Below are 22,993 nucleotides of genomic sequence, written 5' to 3' on the forward strand. Positions count from 1 at the left end.
TTGTAATGATAAATTCGACTTTACAATTAAAGAGGTTTTGTTATTACAAGTTCATAGGTAGAAAACATGACTATCCTACTCTTCTCAATCAGGAATTATACTTAATAGATGTATTAAGTAATCACCAATTTTAGCCCATGAGAGTAGTAGGCCTCACTGTATTGAAAAATTAATTTGGAAGTTTTTCACTACCAGGACATGTAAAAATAAAAAGTATATGCCCTGCCTTTTCCTTACACAGCACCCTGCCCTATGGGCTACCTAGGACCTACCTTAGGAGTGACTTACATGTAATAAAAGGGGAGTTTAAAGCTTGCCAAGGGGTTTTAAATGCCAAATTGACATGGCTGGAATACCGCACATACAGACTCTGCAGTGGCAGGCCTTTGACATGTTTGAAGGGCTACTTAGTGGGTGGCACAATTTGTGCTGCAGGCCCACTAGTAGCATACAACATACAGGTCCTGAGCACATATAGCACACTTTACTAGGGACTTATAAGTAAATTAAATATGTCAACTGTGGTCACACTAATGTTCCCATATTTTAGGGGTGTGAGCATGTGCACTTTATCACAGATTAGTAGTGGTAAAGTGCCCAGAGTCCTGAGGCCAACAAGACCGAAGAGCAAAAAGTGAGTCAAAGCAGGCAAAATGTTTGGGGGAAGACCACTCTAAGGCTGACAGGTCCAACAGTAGGAGAGCAGAATTGGTCTCTCTCTCTCTGCTGAGGGTCTTTTGAGAAAGGAACAATACATTAATTCCTCCTATTGGGAAAAACTGTCAGCAGTTCTTTGCTGCATCTGGGTAGAACAGATTTGTAGATCTACAAACAAATAACACAATAAACAAAGTCCTATTTGAATGGCAGGGTGCACTGGTAGCAAGGCCCTGACACAGGTTGCAGCCAAATGTCTCCTTTGGACAGAAGAACATTTGCACGCTGTAGTTGATAGCAGTTTTCACTGAGGTGTGGTCAAATAATGGGCGGAAACAGTAAGTCTGATGGTCCCTTGTCTCAGGAATTATGCCTGTCCCACTCAGGGGCATATTTACAACAATATGCCGCAGCCCTGCGTTTCCCCTTGCACTGGTGCTAGATTTAGCAGCCTAGTGCCAGCACCATTGCACCATTGTCCATGGGTGTCTGCATTGAGGGGAAGATAATTTATGTGCAGGAAGGTCTCCCTTTCTGCACATAAACAATCCTTAAATGGCATTTTGTAAATTCTATGTGTGCTGCTTAATGCAGCACACATAGAAACAGCAACAACTAGGAGAAATGAAACATTTCTCTTCATTGCGCCTGTTTAAGACAAGGTTTTGGCACTGCCCATATTAACTCTAATAAAAGAGTGGGACCCAATAACCCAAAGGAGTAGGGTACCAATAAAGACAAATGTCAAACGAAAAATCCCCTTTGGGTAGAGTTAAACACCACGCATACTTACATTAGTTGCACCAAATACACAGCATACAGGGATGAACAAAGAGGAATTGTAAAAATAAAATCATAAAAGAGTATACAATTTATTCAGATAAGTATTAAAGACACAGTACAATCCTATCATCAATACAATCTAGATCATTAAAAATATACAAATGTGTTGGACATACACAATTGAAAACACAGAAATGGGAAACACAATAAGGTAGCTAGTTCCTATTAGAGCAAGGAAAATACAATAGTCAAACAGTATTCAGCTCTGATACATATAACAATTGTGGTCAGAGTTGTTGCTTCCCCAGACTTAGCGTAATTTCCTCCTATAAATGCATCAACGCGTTTTGGTATCAGTATCAAATTATTAAATAGCCAACACCTTCTTCAGGAAAGAGTATTTTGTTCCCATATACATATATTATATCTCCGTATGGGGTTTAATGGAACTCCAGTCTGTAGAGTCTATTTCTTGACAAAGATATTGTATGGACTTCTTAATTTTGATTAATGGATTAATGTAAGTATGCGTGGTGTTTAACTCTACCCAAAGGGGATTTTTCGTTTGACACTGCCCTTATAAATATGGGGCAGCGTCAAAATCAATGGGGGTTGTGGTTGAACGCCCATCGCAACACCATTAGGAGGGCCTTATTAACAAGGAGGCGTTAAGCCACATTAAGTGGCTTAACGCTGCCTTGTGAATAAGGTGAAGCCCCTATCGCCTCTACAATGTACTGAAAAGTGACGCTATGGTGGCGATAGGGGCCTGTAAATATGCCCCTCAGTATTTTAGGAGGCAATGAAAAGATTCTACAACCTGGGGTCTTTTTGCAGAGGATAATGCTCTTCACCTGGCATTATGCACAAAATAAGAGTTAACAGGGAATTGGCTGTGTAGGTGCCCTGACATGTCTGTGGCTCAATGTCTTCTGTTTGTCTTCCTCATCTGTTGGAAATTACCAAATGTCTAGTCAATTCATGAATGCCACAAGACAACCTTTTTATTCTCTTTTGGCCCCCAAAGTCATGGTTTACAGCCCTACAAAAAATGGCTTCATTGATGGGGTGCATTCGTCTGATGTCGTGATTTTCTCTCTCCGCCCCACTCGATGTTCAGTCCAAAAACTTGTTGGGCGCAACCAAGAACTCATTAAATAAATCTATGCTCAACCCATGGTAACAATGGCACAGAGAAAACAGATGTATATCAAGAAAAGTACGTAAAGCATTTAGCAGTCACAAAACAATTCAAACGGCAAAACACAACACAATATAAGTCCCACAATCAATTTCTAAAAATGGAAATATATTTAATTAGAAAAATGACACCAAACCTGCAAAAAATGTATAAAGGGAACCAGAGATATGAACTTCTTCAATTTAGAATTAACAATTTCAGGCCAAAAGCATCAAGAACATATAAAGTGCAAATCAGAAGCCACTGACGATCTGGGACCACCTCCTAAAGTATCCAAGGAAGTAAGAAACCTGGAAATTACCATATGCTTCAGTTTATCCATGAATGTGCAAGCAAGATAAAGCTTCATTACTATGAAAACTTTGCGATGCATCTTCCCCCACCTGAAATATCCACGCAAGGTCCAGGCTACTATTTGTCTTGTACTGTCTAAACTTGGTTAAGCCAATGGCCTCTCCCATGGATCACCTCTTAATCAACTGTGAAAAACTACAACTGATTCAAAACTCAACTGCCAGACTACCTTCAAGCTGCTTTCTTTCACCCACAAAGCAATACATGGAACAGGATCAATTTTCATCAGGAATAAATCACCAAATACATTCAACAAGGAAACATCCATTCCAGATTGGCACCTCGCCTCAAAACCCCACCATACAAGAAAAAAAACAAAGGTGGCAACTCTTTTTCTGTTCAATGAGCCAAACTATGAAATTCATGCCCCCCAAGTATAAGGCCCAAGGATAATCATCTTATCTTTAGAGACTATAAATAGATAGCTCTTTCCACATAACCACCGTACTCAAACACTAATGTACAGCATATCCCTGTGTATGTAGACATTTATAATTTGATTATATGTATTTATCTAGCTATGTGTATAGCTTTGTACAAATATGTATAATGACAATGGTTTTTAAACTATATAGATATCCTTTAGGTTCGCTTAACAAAGGGATATATTATTCTATGCTTAACATGTATTTAGGTCACTGCATAGTTTTTTAACATTTCTTTTTATTGATATAAAACAAACAAAAAATCAGCACAGATACAAAAAGCATATTCATATGTTATATGTAGGAGGAGCTCAATGACATTTTGATAACTCAGAACAGCCCTAGAGCACAGGTATTACAAGTCAAGGTGTGGACAGGTCATCCAGGTCTATGCTATGAGGCGGACTACAAATCTCCCCGCTGTATGTGTTCCAGGCCCCCCCAAATTAACAACCATTTCTCCCCGCGGTATGTGTTCCAGGCCCCCCAAATTAACAACCATTTTTTCCGGCACCCCCCTTGCAACATACACAGTCTTTTCCCAGTCCATTTTTTTTCTTCCATTCCGTGAGCGTAGGGGGGCAAGTGGCACCCCAATGTTGAGCTATGTTTCTTTTCGTCACCATCAGCCCCAATGTCACCCAGGTCCTGCCCATTCCTCCCAAATCTGTAGGTTCCCACCGTTCAACAAGCATCTCTTAGCCTCAAGACAGATATCAAGTGTCAATTCTTCGCTTAGTACCATGTGAATTTGACACCAGTATCTCTGAATGAGGTCGCACTCCCATATTATATACATGAACGTACCCTCAGAGCCACACTGACGTCTTCATTCACTCCCCTCAGCCCTCCCCATTCGGACCGGACAGGGCCCAGAGACATACACTCTGTGGAGGATTTTAAACTGAACAAGTCTCAACCTAGCCAATATGGCCACTTCCTTTGGGGAGGATAAAGCCTCTTGCCACTCCTCATCATCTAGCTCGAGGCCATCCCTCTCCCATTTTGCTCTGAGTCCCTGTAGGGCTTCAGCTATGTTGTTGATGAGTTTTTGTTTTTTCTGGTAGATAACCGTCAATCAGTCTGTCCTCGAGAGGAGTATAATCTGGGAGTGGAAGCCTGTGGGTATGTGTGTATGCAGTGCGTGGCGGATTTGGAGGTAACAGAAATATTCTGTGTTGGCAAGTTCATACTTCTGTTGTTAATAGGCAAACGGCACCCCCGCCCCTTTAACCCACACATCCCCAATGGTTGAGATCCCGATAATGTCCCACTTGTCGAATCCCTGCGACTTTCAAAGATCACCTAGGATCTCAGAATCCCAACGAGGCGTGGCTGCCGTCAGTTTCCGTTCCGAACCCAAACTCTTAGTGGCAGTGTGCCAGACCTGTACGGAGTGCTTCGTAGGCCCAATCAGGGGAAAGCGGTTTGGTCTGGAGTAAAGTGCTCTGTAGTAGTTCCCGCCCGGGAGAAGCCACCGGTCCAGTGCGTAGCCCGGGTCATCCATCCTTCGGTACATACCATGGATATTAGTGCAAGGTGTGCCGCCCAATAATATTTCTTGAGGTCGGGGAGACTGATACCACCATCGTACCAGTTAAGGGCAAGTTTGTGGAGTGCTATCCTCTGCATGCCCTCGATTTCTTTAAAAGAGCTGGCAGGCACCGGGTTTGGAACATTTTGTAGTGCATATAGGAAGCGAGGCAGGGAGTGTCGCTCTGCCCAGCAGTGATAGAGGGAGCGCCCTCCACGCTGTAGTATCTCGTTCCAATCTTTGTAGTGGCAGAAGTAGGTTATGGTTGTAGCAGAGCTGGGGGTCGGACGTCACATATATGCCCAAATATTTAAAGCCCTCCTTGGTGACTTGGATTGGGCAGTCCCTGGGGACCGTGGGTAGTCCCCATTCAGTACGTATAGAAGGGATTTGCCCCAGTTAATGGAATAACCGGGGAATCTCACACAAATTGCTAATATAGCCAACACTGCATTCAACGACTTTGTGGGAGCAGCCTGGAACAATAGGATCTCATCGGCATATAGTGGGGTACGGTCCTCCCATGACGGAGTCCACCTCAATCCACGTATGACCAGGTCCCTCCGGATCCATGCCGCCAGGGGTTCGAGTGCCAGAGCAAAAAGGAGGGGAGAGAGGGGACACCCCTGCCTGGTACCACGCCCCAATGTGAAAAGCGTAGACCTTCTATTGTTCACTACGACCTGCGCTAGGGGTTTGGAATAAAGGAGCCTGATCCACTGGATAAATCTCTCCCCAAACCCCATCTTCGTAAGCACAGCAAAAAGGTAGGGCCATTCTATGGTGTTGAGCGCCATTGTGGCATCAAGTGAAACTACAATTGCTGGCTCTCGTACCGTGCCTAACCACCCCATTACTCCATTCAAGCTCCGGAGGTTCAGGGCTGTGTTAATGTAGGGCATAACGCCCGACTGGACTGGGTGTACCAGGTCATCGATCACTTTAACAAGACGGTTGGCAAGTAGTGTAGCAAGAATTTTGAGTTCCGCATATAGGAGGGAGAAGGGTCTATATGACGTACTATTCAATCTGGGTTTGCCCTTTTTGTGGATTGTGACTATTGTGGCTTTACGCTGGTTGAGCGGCAACTCCCCTCACTCCCTCCTCTCAATAAACAGCCCTCAGGTGAGGGGCCAATGTGTCCGGCGCCAGTTTGTACAGTTCAATTTGAAGGCCGTTGGGGCCTGACGCCTTGTCTGCCTGGAGGCATCGAATTGCCGTCGCAATTTCATCATTTGTGAAGTCACTGTCTAAGAGTGCTCACTACTCAGATTGAAGGAGGGGAAGGGCAATGTCTCTGAGCAGGGATTGGGAATCTTCTTCCGAGTATTGAGTGCATGTGTTGTATATGCTGCTGTAGTGAGCTGCGAAGGTGTTAGCTATAGCTTGTGGGTCTGTGAGTGATTGACCGTCCTTATTGACAATTTACAGCACAAGTCTGGATGACATCTCCCTTTTGTCCAGCCACGCCATTAGTTTCCCAGCTTTATCACCCAGGTCATACACCCTGCCCTCAGATTCCCTCGCAAAGGTTTTCGCTCTCTCCGTGGCTATCACCTTGTGCTCATTTCTTTTAAGCTGCAACGCGTGTGTCTTTTCCGGCGTCACCCCCTCCTTTAACTCCTTTTCTAGACCGAGGACTGCACTTTCAACTTCCACAAGGTCTTTCATTCTATCTTTGCACTTACCCGCTATTAGGGAGAGCGCCTGCCCTTGGATCACTGTTTTAAATGCTTTTCACACGTCTGGGAGGAGTCGACTGTGCCCTTGTTTTCCTGGAAGTACTGATTCATAGCCAACAATAGGGCCTTGCGTATTGCAGGGTCTCGGAGGTGCCACGGGTTAATGAGGTCCACTCTACCTCCCCCCCGCACCAGCGCCACATGGGTCCATTTAGGGGAATGGTTGGATATACCTCTTAGCAGATGCCTTATTTCACTGATAAATGCTAGTTGTGTCGCTGGGATGACGACATAGTCAATTCGTGAAAAGCTATTATGTGCACCCGAATGAAAGATGTGTTTGACACTGTCAGGGTGAAATGCTCTCCAAGCATCGGCTAATCCAAGTGCCTCCAGAAAACCCCCTCCCACCAGCAGCACGCCTTCTGGCAGCGAGACCAGCACTGTCCCAAGGTCCTTGAATGTGCGAGACTGCAGTCCATGTGGGATGTAGATTGACAAGCAAGTAACTGTGCGCCCCTCCCGATGCCCTGTGATACCTATGTAGTGCCCTAGATCATTCACCCATGTGGATAGGATCCTAAAGGGAAGGGAATTTCGTATCATTATACCCACCCCTCGAGAACCAGTAGTGAAGCTTGCATGCGCTACTAATTTGTAGCCCCATCTGTTTAGTGCCCTGCAAGTGTTGCCCATCAGATGGGTCTCCTGGAGGAGAACCACATCTGGTGCATGCCTCCTGATGTATTGTAGTACAACACAGCTCTTGATCTTGTCCCGCAACCTATTTACGTTTCAGCTCAAAAGCTTAGGATTGCAGTCCCCGTGCATGTGTATACAAGTGATCGAAAGCCATCATCTACTCCCACATAAAGGTACTGTTTTGTGCTGATTTAGAACAAACAAAACGAACAACATTACCCCGATCCCAACAACCCCCCTCCCTGCCCCCTGCACTTAAACTGCCCATGATTCTAGTTTGCAGAGTGCCTGTCGACCAACTTGAAACTAAAAGTAGAAATGTGAGTGTGAAAGAGTCGCTACATCCCTCCCCCTTCCCCCCAAAAAAACAGATAGTGTCTCTTCTGCTCCTCGAGATGTCGAGTCCCGAGAGCCATGCCTCTCCAAACCCTGTTGAGCCCCTTAAGACAATGTCCACCCCCATGTCTTGATACCTGAGGCCCTCGCCTATGCTGGGAGCCATAGAGTTGCACAGGAAGGTCCATTGCTCTCCAGTCTTTCGGTCATTTTGCATCCAGAGAAGTGCGCTAGTCATCAGAGCCAAGGTTACGCAACCTGACCCCCGCCAATTCTCCAGCCAGTCAGATGCTGATTCTGGGATGTGATAGAACCAGGTTTTACCATCGTTCTCCACACGTAGGCATGCGGGGAACAGCATGGCGTATTTCAATCCTCTGTCTCGGAGCGTCTTCTTTACCGCCAGGAAGGATCTGCATTGCCGCTGGATTGCCTGCGTGAGATCCGGGAAGAAGGAGATCGTGGCATGTTCATACTTGAGTGGTGGGCCTGCCCTGGCGTTCTGAAGGATTACGTCTCTATCGCGGTAGTTCAATACTCGTGCCAGCTGCGGTCGCGGGGGAGATCCAGGTTTCGGCCGTCCCCCTGGGTCTCTGTGCACCCTTTCTATCACAAAGAATTTGGAAAGGCCTTTAGGTTGAAGGTGGGTGAGTATGAGATCCTCAACGAATAGATCTGGGGCTTGTCCCTCCACTCACTCCGGCACCCCCAAAATGCGCACGTTATTGTGACGGGTGTGCCCCTCATAGTCGTCGAGCTTACTCTCGACAAACTTACGAAACAATTGCAGTTCACGTATCTCAGTCTGTAGCAGGGAGGTGTTGTGCACCAGGCTTTTTGTGGTAATCTCCAGTTGTTTGACCTTTTTGTTTATCTTTGACAGGTCTGCTCGTATCAGTGTGACGTCTGTGGATATCACGTCCATCCTCTGTTCCAGGGACGATCTCACTCCAGATATAGTCTCCATGACGACTTTCAGCGTGAGCTTCGTGGGGTTGTTCTCAGTTAAACTGCCCACATTCTCTCTGGTCCGCAGGTCTGGGGGTGAGGCCTTCGGACACATGTAATGGTCCACTTTATTCTGTTGGACCAATCTGGACCCCTTCGAGCCCAACATTTTGGATGGGATTGGCGTTGTCCCAGGTGTGTTGATACAGGCGGTACCACTCGTGGACCTCGGGCCACCCTGGCAGTGTCACTTAAGATGGGGGTCCTACCCCTCACTTGCGCCCTCGTCTCCAGTGATTCCGGTGAGACGGGGGTCGCAGTGGCCAGCAACAACAAGTTTGCGCTACCAGGTCAGCCGGGCTTGTAATCCGCACCCTCAGGCCCCTCAGCGCACACAGTTCTCAAACTCGGACTGGAGCAAGCTGCTGGGGGTCTTTCTCTCTTAATATTTGATTACCAGGGCTTGCCACTTGCCCACGTGTTCAAGGTGTGCAGGTTGAAGTCGGCACCAGCCACCACGATAGGTTGGAGTATGGCTGCAGCCCAGATCGGTCACGAAGGCCGGGTGCCAGGTCAGGAAGATGTGCCTGGATGGACCGATTTGGGCCAGACGTCCCCAGCAGAAGTGTGGGTGCCTTGGGGAAGAGGATGTAGCCACAGTTCAATGCGCTTCACTCACTTGCAAGAGTGCCCTCGCCGTGTGTGGAGCTCCGGATAACGGGATGGACCCAACGGTCGAGGTCCCTTGATGGTGCCCGTCCGGCGCCACTGTGCGGCATCAGCCGCTCCCACAACTCCACTGCCCGGCTTCAGTGTGCGTGGAGGCCACAGTTAGCCGTTGCTGGATCTCCAGATTTCGTGGGCGCACAGCCGCAATTAAGGTAGCGGCAGAGTCAGCGGAGGCTCTGGTTTCAGATTAGGAGATTTGAGACTGGATAATTGTGCTGGATAGTTGTGTTGGAGGGGCTCTAGGATGGAGCTACTCTAACCAGCAGCCGCCATGTATCACTGCTTGGCCATGCCCCCCACTGCATAGTTTTTATATGTTATTTGATAATTTGCTGATGGGTCTCTGTTTTATTTATCTACCACAATATATAAATATTATCATAACTATTTTATCAACAAATTCTTCACTAGTGAAATATTGAAAAAAATAATTTGAATAAAATGACATTAAAAAGTATGAGTTTATACAATACAACTTTAAGTCTTGTTATAGTATCTTCCTTTTACATATACACCATTTCAATGTAGTTATATTTCTCTATATTTCTTACTTTAATCCTAGAGTAGAAAACAAAAATACTGTTGACTCTCTCCAATGTACTACTCTGTCTAACCTCTACCTCTCTCAGTATATCCTCTCCCTCCACTCGGTGACTCATCCCAAAACTCACTCTACAACTATGATCTGTAAAATAATCCGTTCTAGACTCTCCCCTCCTCTATTCCTCCTTGGCACACCACAAACCTCAGTTTACTACTATGATCCCCCGAACAACCCTTTATAAATTCTTCCCTCATGTATCCCTCCTTTGATTCATCTCAAACCTCATCTTACTACTAAAATCTCCCAAAACCTTTCTAGGCTGTTCCCTTTTCTATCTCTCCATTATCTTATTCAATCCAGACCAACAAACGTGCATCTCCACTGCTCAAATAATTCAAATATCCCTATACTAATCTCCACCACTATTCCTTTTTGGGTTCTGGAGTAGTGTGCTACTCACCAAAAAGCACTTCGACTCCTTATCAGGGGTAGTAAGTGCTATATAAATACAATAAAAATTACAATTCATGGTTGATCGAGACCTATGTAGGATTACGGAATAACCACAATGAGGCAGAAGTAGATGCTCCAAGCAGAACATTGAATTTTAAATAAACATTAAAAACATTGGTTGAAACATTTCTTTAGCTTAGCCCAAACCAAAGACATAAGAGGTAATATTTTTTGTAGAATTTTTGTTTCTCTCATAGGACCACTACTGGCCTGTATTTGAAGATAGCTGTTGAGGGCTAGTCATTGTAGGTACATGCCAACACAAAATTCTTGCATGTACCACTTTTAAATACTAGGCATCCTACTTTGTGGTATATGTTGGTGCTGAAATCTATATTGTTTACTAACTAATTGGACACGCCAACATCTAGGACAGGGAGCGGTGTTGTCCCGATAAGGACTTTGGTTCTCCCAACTAGAACCGTCTCTTTATTTAGAATGACTCATTCAATGATGCTGAAACATTGTCATAAGAATGACAGACAAATGTCTCTTTTAAATGCTTTATATAAGTTTTAATTAGCAAAATACGGAAATGATGCCACAAGCAAATTATGCAGCAACGCTTATAAATCATAAGCCTAAAGAACTTAGTAAAATACTAAATGAAATTCAGCATGCATTTGTTTTCTAAGATAGGAAATAGGGGGTATCCTTTTACTAGAAAAATCCACACACTTAAATAGGACTTTAGAGAAAAACGTTCATACATTCAATGGGGATACATGATTCTCATGGTTTGGACCAACAGGGAACATCTTAGAAGAAACATTTTACTATTGAATACTTTTGAAGATTCTCTCACCATATAGGTGCATTAAGGATTCACACAGTCTCACAGTACTACTGTTAGTTTAGCTGTACAATTGAGCTGATGCATTGTTAACCTGTGACGTTGGGGCAAGATGGAGGGCACTGTAAAGACATGCTAATGGTAGCACAAGCTCAAATCGTAGTGCCATTTTTTATTAACAGAAAATCAACACTCACAGATACAAGGTACATAGGAGTAAATTATTTAATATTTATAAATTTGGTTATTTCCTACCAAAAAGGTTATTTTCAAAGAGTGTTTAAAGGTTTAAAAGCTGCAGGAGTCGGCTATAAAGGCAGACCTGAAGTCATGCTTTCCTTGTGGATGGCCCAACATGTGCTGCTGTTCAGAGATGACCTTTCACTTTTTTCCCTTTTCCCTTTTTTCCATGTATTTTTCTGCAGTGATGTATAATATGGCCTTATATCCAAGTTAAATATGGCAACTGGGTATCAGTCAATTTTACCATGTTTTAGGGTCCAGAGCAAATACAATTTGGACTGAACAGCAGTGCCACAGTGTACAGAGTTAAAAAAACAGCAATACAGCTCAGCAAAAAGTGATGGTGATCATGCAAAAAGGGGGAGTTTCTTACAAGAATGAAGGAAAGATTGGCGTCAGGATGTTGTAGATTAGGAGCTAAAGTAAAAGTGAGTATCTGTCTATCAAATGTCAGTTGTTGCTCAGTTTCCAATTTAAATGGAACTTTTGTCTTGATAAGTTGAACTTCAAGTGTCAAAATAGGCAGCGTGGCACATGCAAAGGATACTAAAACTAAAAGCACAATTACCTAAGCTACATTGGCAAGTCAGCAACAACTGGCAATCTATATCCCCTTGAGTCATTCAAAAGTGCACAAGATTATATCAGACCCAGGCCATACCTGGAGCAGAGTTGCTGTGGTGTTCAATCCAGCCATATAGAATAACACAGCTAGCAAAAGGCCATCAGTGAGGGTAACGTGGCAAATCGGGTATTATTAGATTCCACTCGATGCCAGACGTATTTAATTTAAATCTGCAGTACAGCTCCACATATACCGAACTATAACCTAATTTTATAAAGCAAAGTGTCTCGCAAAATCAATCGTTCTTGCCGAAGCACCCTGTTGTCAATTTAAGTAGGCCCTTGCTCTAGTCTTTAGTTGATCAAAAACATCACCACAGCCAATTTTAATCCTATTACTTCTAAAATGTTAACCCTTGTTATTTGTGTACAGTTTTGTACTTGCAATGCGATTTTAAATATTAGCTGCTTTGTGATTGTTTCATGCTATTGTAAAAGTTGTAACTAACCAAACAATAAAGTGTGTTTTTACCAGGTGTCAAAATAGTAGAGAAACTGTCAATGAGATATCTATAGAAAGTTAAGCTTTGGAACAGTTAGATCTTCCAACCTGAAGCAACAAACGCCATCCTTGTCATGGTGAACCACTAAAGTGACTAAATTAACTTGAGTCCAACCCCTGTGTAGGTATGGCAGAGAGCAGACAGGCTTCAGTAAAAGGAAATGTGTTAAGTGTTTATGCAGTACCAAAACAGTAATAAACAGTATAAAACTATAAAAAGTAATAAAGTCAAACCACAATACAAGAAAAGTCCCAAAACACTTTAGAAAAATAAGTACATTTTAATAAATAAAAAGACAATGTAAAGACACAAATCCAAAATGAGATACTAGACACATACATTTTTAACGTTTAAAAACAAAAATACCATAAAAAATTGTTGAGCCCCAAACAAAGTCAACTTGTTCGCAGTAGACTGGGACCTAAATGTGATCTGACTTAGATTGTGTTGAAGCGATGGTCAGATACAGAGACCAGGTTTGTCCCAGTTGGAGGATTTACCTTGAGTCTTGGGGGCCCATTAGGATGGCAGGCGAATCGCCCCCGCCAGGCCTGCGGTAACCACCGCCGGCCTGGCGGGGGCGATCCGCCCGCCATCCGTGCCTGAATGACCCCCGGCCATAATAGTATGGCTGGGGGGGTCCACTGCGGACGGAAAGACTGTCAGCCGCTTTTCCGCCCCGGCTCCTTGCGGCCGGGGCAGAAAAGGGTTCATATGATGGCGGTGTCTATCAGACACCGCCAGCCATATTACAATGGGCTTTGACAGATGCCTTTCCGTGGCGGCCACGGAAAGGCATGCAGAGTCTGCTTTGGGGACCAATGCGGGCCCCCATGGACTCCGGGGGTGGTGGGTGCACATAAGGGGTACCTATGGTACCCCCCAGCAGTTCCATGCATAGCATGGCAGGCACCGCGCGGTGCCTGCCATGCTGAGCATGGAAGTGCACAGCATGCCTTCCTGCCATTGTGGTGGGTGGTGCTGAGTGCACCGCCCACCACAATGGTAGGAATGCTGGATGCGCCCGCCACTGTGGTGGGCGCATCCTAATGCTGGCCACGGGACCCCCACCATTATGGCGGGTGGTCCCTTTCACCGTCATCCTAATGGGCCCCTTAGTGTCAAAAATGTAAGTCCAAATTCTTCAGCATGGCAGGACTCCATGAGGTCAAATAGCCATCATGGAAGGTACCTAGGAAGCCATTCATAATTGACAGGTAAGTTCAGAGTTAGGGAAATTCAAAATTCACACCCAAAGAAGGTCCCTCACCGGCTGGATACTTCGGGCTTCTTTGCCCAGTCAAGCTATTTTTGTTTACACTGAGTCTCTTTTCTGGAGCTTTGATTCCTTCATTAGAACATGGCTGCAGCTATAACCAAAAAGGGCCCCACAAGGCCGGACACATTCTCCTCAAGATCTTGCTGAATTGAATTTGCTGCTTCAGCAAAGCTCTGAGCAATAGAAACCTGGATCTTCAACCCAGCTGCAACTCTCCGTGGTCAGATCATCTTGGTAGGTTTGTACAGATTCTCCAGAGGTCTTTATAGCCAAAATGTTTCTATGTCCCAAGATTTATGGGGTGGTAGGAAAAGTTTACCCAGACCCAGCCAAGGGTTCCAGTGCCTCAGCATCAGCACTTGGAGGTCAGGACTCATCCATTGCAGAGGTCACCAGTAGGGTCTTAGGCAGTTCCAGTTGGAACCTGTGAGCTGGAAATCTTCAGGGAATGTCTCTTCTAGTTTCGTTGTGTCCCTGTAGCTTGAACAAGAGTTGAACCTTGCAATTCATTGAGTCCACTTCCTTGCCCTGTGCAAAAGACTGAGCAGGCTCAGCCCTTCAGGACTCTTCTTATGTCTCGGACAGCAGATTTTGTCCTCTTCCGATCTTCCTCAGGTCCAATAGTGTTAGAGGAGGGTACTGAGGATGCCATATTTATGCCTGTCACCTGCTTGTAGGTGGGGCGACTTCAGGCTTCTCCATTTACAGGCAGGTAAAAATTCCTAAGGGTTACCCTACCCACATTTGAATTATTTCCTGTGTGTCCGACTACAAACAATCCCACAGTCCCTTCTCTGCCTAAATTCAAGATGGTGAATCACTTCTCCCCTAGTGCAGAGCCTGTGTGCCCACCCCGGAGCAATTCCTCCTCTGTTATTAGAACCCGGTAGCCTGGAGGAACACATTAGGGGGCCTGTCAGTTTAGGTGTCATCTGACATCTGCCTGTGACACAGGAGGCCCCATTGAAGTTAATCAAATTCATGTGCAGTTCCCAAATGGTAATCTTGCCTGAGTAACAGAAACATCTCCCCTCACCCAGGCCTTGGCCTCTGCTGTAGGAGCAGTTTTCACACCTCATTCAGGACATGAACACTTAGAGGGCTGCAGCTGGAGGCTATTGCAAATTAGAATCCAGAGACTTTAGGTAGTGAAAAGCTAACTTACTAAAAGGACATTTTCCTTAATATTTATTAAAAGTTCAATTTCATCTGTGAATTGGGCTTTTAATAAATATTACAAAGAGTTCAAGAACAAAATGTGTATGTGTTTTCTAAGCACCGATAGCATTATTAAGTGTAATAGTGCATCCCAGTGCTTTCCTATGGAACAACCGGCCCTTCTACAGTGAAAATAGCTATTAGGTGCAAGTCACTGTAAGGACATGTTTAAACACTTAGGGCCAGATGTACGACCCTAAATTGAGGTCGCAATCGGGCAGTTGGCCCGTTTATGACTGCAATTGAGGGCATGGCCATGTACAAAGCTCATTTTGTGAATCAGTAAATTTTACCGATTTCAAAATGAGGTTTGCGACTCGCTATTAAGAAGGGGCATGTCAAGGGTGTCCCTTCCAAATAGCGACTCGCATTTGTACGTACACATTTTTTGCAACCGCAATTGCTGTTGCATAGCACTCCCAATTTATCACCTACCTCAAGTAGGCGGTAAATCATTTGCAATTGTGAAGGGGTCCCCAGGGGACCCCTTCCCCTTTAAAAAATGGGTTAATGAATATTTTTTAAGGGCAAGCAGTGGTCCCAGGGCCCACTGCCTGTCCTTAAAAAATCTAACTGAAAAGTTTCACTTTTCTTTTTTTTAAATGCATCCGTTTTCCTTTAAGGAAAACGGGCTGCATTAAAAAAAACTGCTTTATTTAAAAGTAGTCACAGACATGGTGATCTGCTGACCCCAGCAGGTCACCATACCTGTGAGTGCTATCCATTCCTAATGGGGTCGCAAATTGTGCCTGCTTCATTAAAATAATGAGGCATCCAATGTGCAACCCCATTAGGAATCACATCCTAATTTGTGAATCACAAATTGTGAGTCACAAATGCGACACAATTTGCGAGTCGCAAATTGGTGGGTTGTACATCTGGCCCCACATTTCTACATGTCCTACTTTTAATTACCATGGACCCTGCTTAGGGTCTAATGGTCCTATTTAAGGGTGACTTATTAATATTTAATAGGAAAACTTAGACTTAGTAATAGGGTTTATTTTGACAGGTAGAACTGCAGTTTAACAAGTGCTGCAGTCAGGCTACAATGGTAGGTGTGAAGCCATATTCACACTGTCACTGCAGGGGATGACACATAAGGTGTTGCCATCCACTGGTAATAGCATACAATAATATATCAACAGGTATTACTAAAACAATAGTTTGTATGGATTAAAAGAGGAGTAAAACACCAAGGGTTGACTATCGCGGTCTGTATTCAGCTGACAAGCATAAAAATAAGTTTGGACAGCAATCATATAATTACTTTATGGATGTGTAATCGACATGAAATGCACATATAATGCTCACGATTAAAGCAGGCCTGGTCGGAGTTTGCAGAGTTCTGCTAGGCAGAATTCCGCAAAGCGACTGGAAAACTCAGCTGCGCTATGCGTAGTTATACAAGTGGCAGATTGCATTTGGTCATGCCATTCGCGTTGATTTTCAGTGCTGGCTGTTTTTCCCACACTGTAAAATCAGCACCAACTGCACCATGCGCTGCGGAAGAGGGTGCTGCTTCTTCTCGTGCCGCTTGAGTAGATTTTCTACTCCAGAGCGGCAGCTTTCTCAACGTGAACGGAAGGTTTCTCAATTCAAACGGTCGTGACCATCTGCGACCGCCCACATTGAGAAATCTAACCGCCTGTGTTAAGAAATCTCATCGGGAGGTGGATTTTCCTCACTCGCACTCGGCAACTTGATGTTTGGCAAGCAAAGGAGAAAACTCTACGAGGGAACGGAGTTCACCGCCAACGCCTAGAAAAAAGTTAACAGCACATGTGAGGCACCTGACAAAGTGAAAATAGACAGCAAGTGTAGGTTACTTAAAATGGTACAAAACATGAATACCAGACGGAATAACTTTACAGAAATGCACTTTATATTGATTACACATACATAAAGTAATGATATTATTGCTGTCCGAACTTATTTTTATGCTTGTCAATGAATACAGACACCGACAGTCAATCCTTGGTGTTTTTCTCTTCTTTTTTCTGCTAATTAATTTACTTGGTACAAACTATTGCTATACCATTAGAGGCATTGTTGTATGCTATTATACTCACCCAGGTCTCAACAGGGTATATAGGCTTTCTCCTGTTGGTGGTTGGACCGCTGGTGGTATTTAAATTGCCAGCAGTAGGTAGAAGCTCTGCTAGCTGATTTTGCAGCAAACAAGAAGCTCCTAGTGCTAAAAACAAGTGCGAGCAGCTTGCCATGGCAATGTCCACCTGTTTGCGGAACTTGCAGCATCTCACAGAGTTTTCATGTAACTTCATGGAATTCTGCGGAGTAAAACTCCACAAGCTCAATCCACCCCTACTAACTTTGTGAAATTCTTTTTAATTTGATCCAGTAATATGGAGATTAATGGCAGTGGATTCTGGTTATTTACTGTAATGTCACTTAGCTCTCTGCAGTCCTCGCGGAGTCTCAGCTTCCCATTTGATTTGGGCACAAATAATATACCTGATGATGAAGAATGCCAGATAAACTGCCAATACAGATTTTCTTTCATCTATTTCTTTATCTTTTCATCCTTCAAAAATGTAAGATCTCTAATTATTAACAGATATAATACTTAAAAACACATAACTCAATGTGTTGCCCCTTGGTGTGTGTGCTCACTAGTCAGGCCTGTAGCCAGAAGTATAAGTTTGAGGGGGCATGGCCCCACGTGATAACAATAGGTGGGTCTGGCTGGAAGTAATGGGTTCTATCGGTAGAATCTGTTTAAAAAAAAACTTTAATTTTGGGTGTTATTTGAAAACAGACAGTTAATTTTCAATCTATATATTTCACTACAGTATGATCCTGAAGGTGTTTGGAGGATGTGAGTGAGAAATTCTGTAAGATTACTGAAAATATTTGCACCCAGTCTTATAAATTAAGCACATTAGCTTACAACTTTACATAAATCAGAATACGATTTAAAGCCAGTTTAATGGATAATTGAGGGTCCCTCACAAGTTGCATAAAACATATTAGAGTGCTCGCATTAATCAAAAGGGGATCTAATTTGAATATGGCTTTACAGTAGACTTGTGGTAATTTCCATTCAATTTTTAGCGAAATAATGGAAATGGCATGTGGTTCAACAATATATAATTTAAGGATTTTATTAAAGATAACTTCGTAGGTAGGGTTGCTTTTCGTCTACTAAACCATGGTAGGGGTTATGCCAGATAATCTCTCTGAAGAGTGAGAGTAGTATATTTTAATGTTTTTAACCGATACATATTGGTGTCATCTCTGTGGGGCCCTAGTGGATAAGCTTATACTCAATTGGTGTCCACCAATAATCCTCTGAAAATCTGACCCGTACCAATTATTTCAGTCCTCAATCTGCTCCACAAATCATTGCCAATATGTTTCAATTACCAAATCAATGAGCCTGAAAACATGTATGTATCTTACCAATACATAACAACCCTGAGTTTACAACACACACACTGTACTGATGTGGGCACACATTTTAGACTGAATATGTATATGATTTCAGGCCACTGTGTCCTTCATTTTAGCTCACTGATTCACTTGCAGATTTGAAAGATCACAAAAAGTACTCCCTCCCAAACACATCCCCTTTGTGCTCAAGATATAAAGAACACACATCAATGCAGAATGGCGTGAGATAGAACAGAGGGAGGCTGTCTTGATGAGAGCAGTGAAAACAGCAAATGTTTAAACTCAGAACAGTAGTGTTTGGTGATGTTTTAAAGTGCAGAGCATTGCACTAGGCAAGCACACAAGGTTTGCAAACTACACTCTCTCCATAGTATTTGGAGAGTTGAGGGGTTAATCCAGATAATGTCTCTGAAGAGTAGGAAAATACAAATGTTAGGCATTTCACAATTTCATGCATACACAACATACACAGCAGAGTCACATGTTTTACAGGCTCATACACAGTGCTACTAATATACAGAGCTCTTACAAGTTTTGAAAGCACATTGTAAATAAAACAAGCTGAGCTGGTATCAGCTCTTGCTGCTGAAGAAGTGAAATTGCTTCTTCCAGAAAGAGACCTCATCTGGACAGTAATAATACCATGTTCCATTGCCTCCAAGTTTCCACACTGGCACTCCTTACACGCATCCTGTGTTCTGCAGCACATCTCACCCACAGCCTGAAGAAATAATATCATATCACCTACAACATGATGAAACTGCATTGGCTCCATTTGCGGACCCGCATCATCTTTCATTTACAAAGTTATCACAACCAACACCCCAGTGGTTCTCACCCACTGGCATCCCACACATGACCAGGCAGAAGACTTAGAAGTGTAAACAAGAAAATAAAAGAAGCAGGGCTTTTTCTTCAATGCACCCAGGATCCGGACACAGCTTGTCTTACCTTCCCAAACCTCTGCAACACTGTTCCAATTTAGGAAAGAGTTGAAGACTCACCTCTTAAAAGAACATTATATCACAATACATTAACAAACCACAACCCACCGACAACTCTTGTATCACTCTTTGACTTTATGCTTTACTTTGGTCCTTAGCAGCATTTTATTGTTATTGGCTAGGTTCGCTCTACAGAAATATCATACACATACATACATAAAGGTTACATTAGTCATTCAGCCTATGTTCTCAGACTGCAGCAGCATTAGCTTTGCATATATTATTGACAATGCTAACATTTTGTAACATTTTGTCCCTAAACCTCAATTGTACAGTTTATAAAAAATATGCACACTTTTACTATTAAATGCATGCTTTTCATTGTAGGAAAATACAGTGACTGAAGGAAGAAAGAAAAGTGAATTAGACATAAAGGTAGAGAGAGATAACAATAGATAATAGATGTGGTAGTGAGAGATGTATAAAGAGATGTAAGGTAGAGAGAGCTGTGAGAAAACAAAGGGGCAAACGAGAAGAGGCAAAAGGAAAGACGTGAGGTAAAGTGAGCAGTGAGAGAGAGAGAGAACAGAAGTAAGGAAAAGTTGGAAGGGGAGAAAGTGAGATGAGCTGTTGAGATAAAAGAGTTAAAGTAGGCAGACAGATGAGGCACAGAAAGAATGCAGAGGTTAATTCTGTGATAGGAAGAGCAAGTGAGAGAAACAGAGGGTGGCAACCAGAGTATGTTGTGCGATAAAGAAAGAAGCAGAGACAGATATGAGAAATAGCAATGTTCAAAGAAGACAGTAGGGAGAGTGAGGTGAGGTAGGGAGGGTAAACTGAAAAAGAGAAGAGGTGTAGAGACAGATGAAGCAAAGAGAAGGTACTGCTAGAGAAAAAGATAGAAAAGGAAAGAAAGAGTAAAGTATGGAGGGAACTGGACTAGGAAGAGTGAGAAAGAGAAGAGATGGAAAAGTTGGGTAGCAAACAAATGGTGAGACAATTGGTAGTGAAAGACAGTGGACATTTATATAGAGATAGTTGAGATGATGAGAGGGATGTGGGACAGGGAGAAATAAGGTAGAGTCAAAGGGGTGGGAAAATTAGAGGGTTAATAGTGAGGTCAAAAGAGGTTTTGCATATATAGACAGAGAGAGTGACAAAGTAAGGTAAAGAAAATGAGACAGTTGAGCGGGACTACAAGTAAATGGAGGAGAGACACAGGACATGAGCTGGAAACAGTTCATTATGTGCAGAGAGCTAGGTGAGATAGACAGTTGAGTAAGACAGAGGGGTAATGTGATAGAGATGTAGAAGCAGGGCTAGTTATTAGTGGAGAGATAGAGGTGAGGTCATGAGAGAGAGGTATACGTGGGGGGTAGACAGATGTATTGGTAGTGAGGTTGGGTAAATCTAGGTGATGGGGAGGGTTCAAACAGAGTGAGCACTGTGACACGTACATAAAGTTGTAGAGATTGGTTGAGTGGTAAAGAGAGAGTGATGAGACAGAAGAGGTGAGGTGATGACTGAATGAGACAGAAAGTTCATTCTTTTAATTTAACTGCTAGGAAATGCCTCAGAGCATGAGGGTTAAGGTTGGGCAGGACTGTGTGTCTGTTTGTCTGTGGGTAGGAGTGTTTTTATGTTTGTTTATCAACATCAAGCATAATAAACCCCTACCATTGACAGCAAAGACTGCACGCCACATCCATAACATTTATTAGATTTTAACAGAGAAGAACATTTAGCTCTAGGTGTTTTTGAGATCAAAATCCATAGATGGGCAGGGAGACCTCTAACTGTAAACTTACACTTCCCTATACTAGTAAATGTTTGAAAATATCACTTCCCGCTCCAGAAAGAATTTGTATAGGGATTACTAACAGAGGCACACGCATGGAGCCACACAGGCACACATTGATAACACTGTAAGCAGATGTACATCAGGGCCTGTGTTAATCTGTCTGCATGGCTGGTAATGGTGGCTATGTATACTGCATGTCGGGCTACGTGCATGGATGCCTTTATGTTTACCGTTCTGTCTGGATGGGTGTTTGTTTGCATGTGTGCATTGTTACCCATATGTCTGTTTTTCTGTGTGTGTGAGTGCTGTATTAACTTGTGTCTCTAGAGATGTAATTGTCTGTATGCAGTTTTGTGGGCTCTATATGTGTATGGGCTCCCATATTCTGTGTTTTACTATGTAAATGTGTTGTACAAGCTGGGCCTTGTGGCTTTGTCATGCTATTTTCGTTATGGAGATAGAACAGGTGCAACTGATGTATTCTTCTTTGCTTACCTTTCTTATACATTTAAAAAACATGCCTGCAAAAGCTTTATTCATATTAAACTCACTTTCATGATTTCAACAAGGCATGAATTTATCCTGGAATGGGGGCCGCAGACTGATAAAAATGGGGTGGAGGAAGTTTCAGGAAAGGCAATATATGAAAGTCAATCAGGATATGTTGGGAGAGATTAAGAAAGAAGGCCGACTCACAGAGTGATATCTTCTTTCTGCAGATCATTCTTTCAATAATCACCTCCAGGCAAACTCTGCGTCAAATGTTTATGGAGGCTCCATGTGAGATAAGGTGGTAGAATTTAGAGATGTCAGGCACAGCTCTTTGTCAAACTGGCATAGCATTATGAGTTGAGGCCTGAGCCACTACCCACCAGCCTGACTGGGACCCTACTGCTGCCCCCACGATGCCATGCCTCACTATTTTATGATAGAGCAGTCAAAACTATACTAATAGAAGCATAGTGCACATGTTTTATGTTTATGTTTATGTTTTTTGCAATTTTTATAGCGCGCAACTACCCGGAGGTGTCTCCGCGCTCAGTAACAGAACACAGCTATGGCAGAAAAATTAATGTGGGAAAAGCCAAGTTTTTAGTTTCTTCCTAAAGCTAATGAGGGTAGGGGCCGTTTTGATGTGAAGGGGGAGAGTGTTCCAAAGTTTGGCTGTGGAGATCACGAAACATCTGTCACCCCAATTGGCCTTTTTAGTTCGATGAATTTTGAGCAAATGAGCTGAGGAAGAGCGAAGCGTTCTTGTATGTTCTAGCGGGCAGAGGGCATCCTTGAGGAACTGTGGGCCTAAGTTGTTAATGGCTTTGTAGGCTATACATAATGCCTTGAATTTTGTGCGGCTCCTAACTGGGAGCCAGTGCAGTTGTTGGATGTAAGGAGAGATGGAGGAGAACTTAGGAATGCCCAGTAGAACTCTGACTGAGGCATTCTGTACTAGTTGAAGCCTGTTAAGGACTTTTTCCTGAGCGTTAAGGAGAAGGGCGTTACAATAGTCTGTTTTGGTGAAGACCAAGGTGCTGATCAGGGTTTTACTGGCTGAAATGGGAAGATAGGGTAGCAATTTTTTGATTTTTTTCAGGGTAAGGAAGGAAGCAGAGACTACAGAGTTGACATGGTGGTTGAAGGTTAGTTTGTTGTCGAACATTACTCCGAGGTTACGGACTTTGGTGACAGGTTCAGGTGGAGGTCCCATCTCAGTTGGCCACCATTGAGGGGACCAAGTAGGTTCCAGTTTCCCGAATGTCATTATCTCT

This window comes from Lissotriton helveticus, chromosome 5_1 (genome assembly GCF_964261635.1).
Source record: "Lissotriton helveticus chromosome 5_1, aLisHel1.1, whole genome shotgun sequence".
NCBI classification, from domain to species: Eukaryota; Metazoa; Chordata; class Amphibia; order Caudata; family Salamandridae; genus Lissotriton; species Lissotriton helveticus.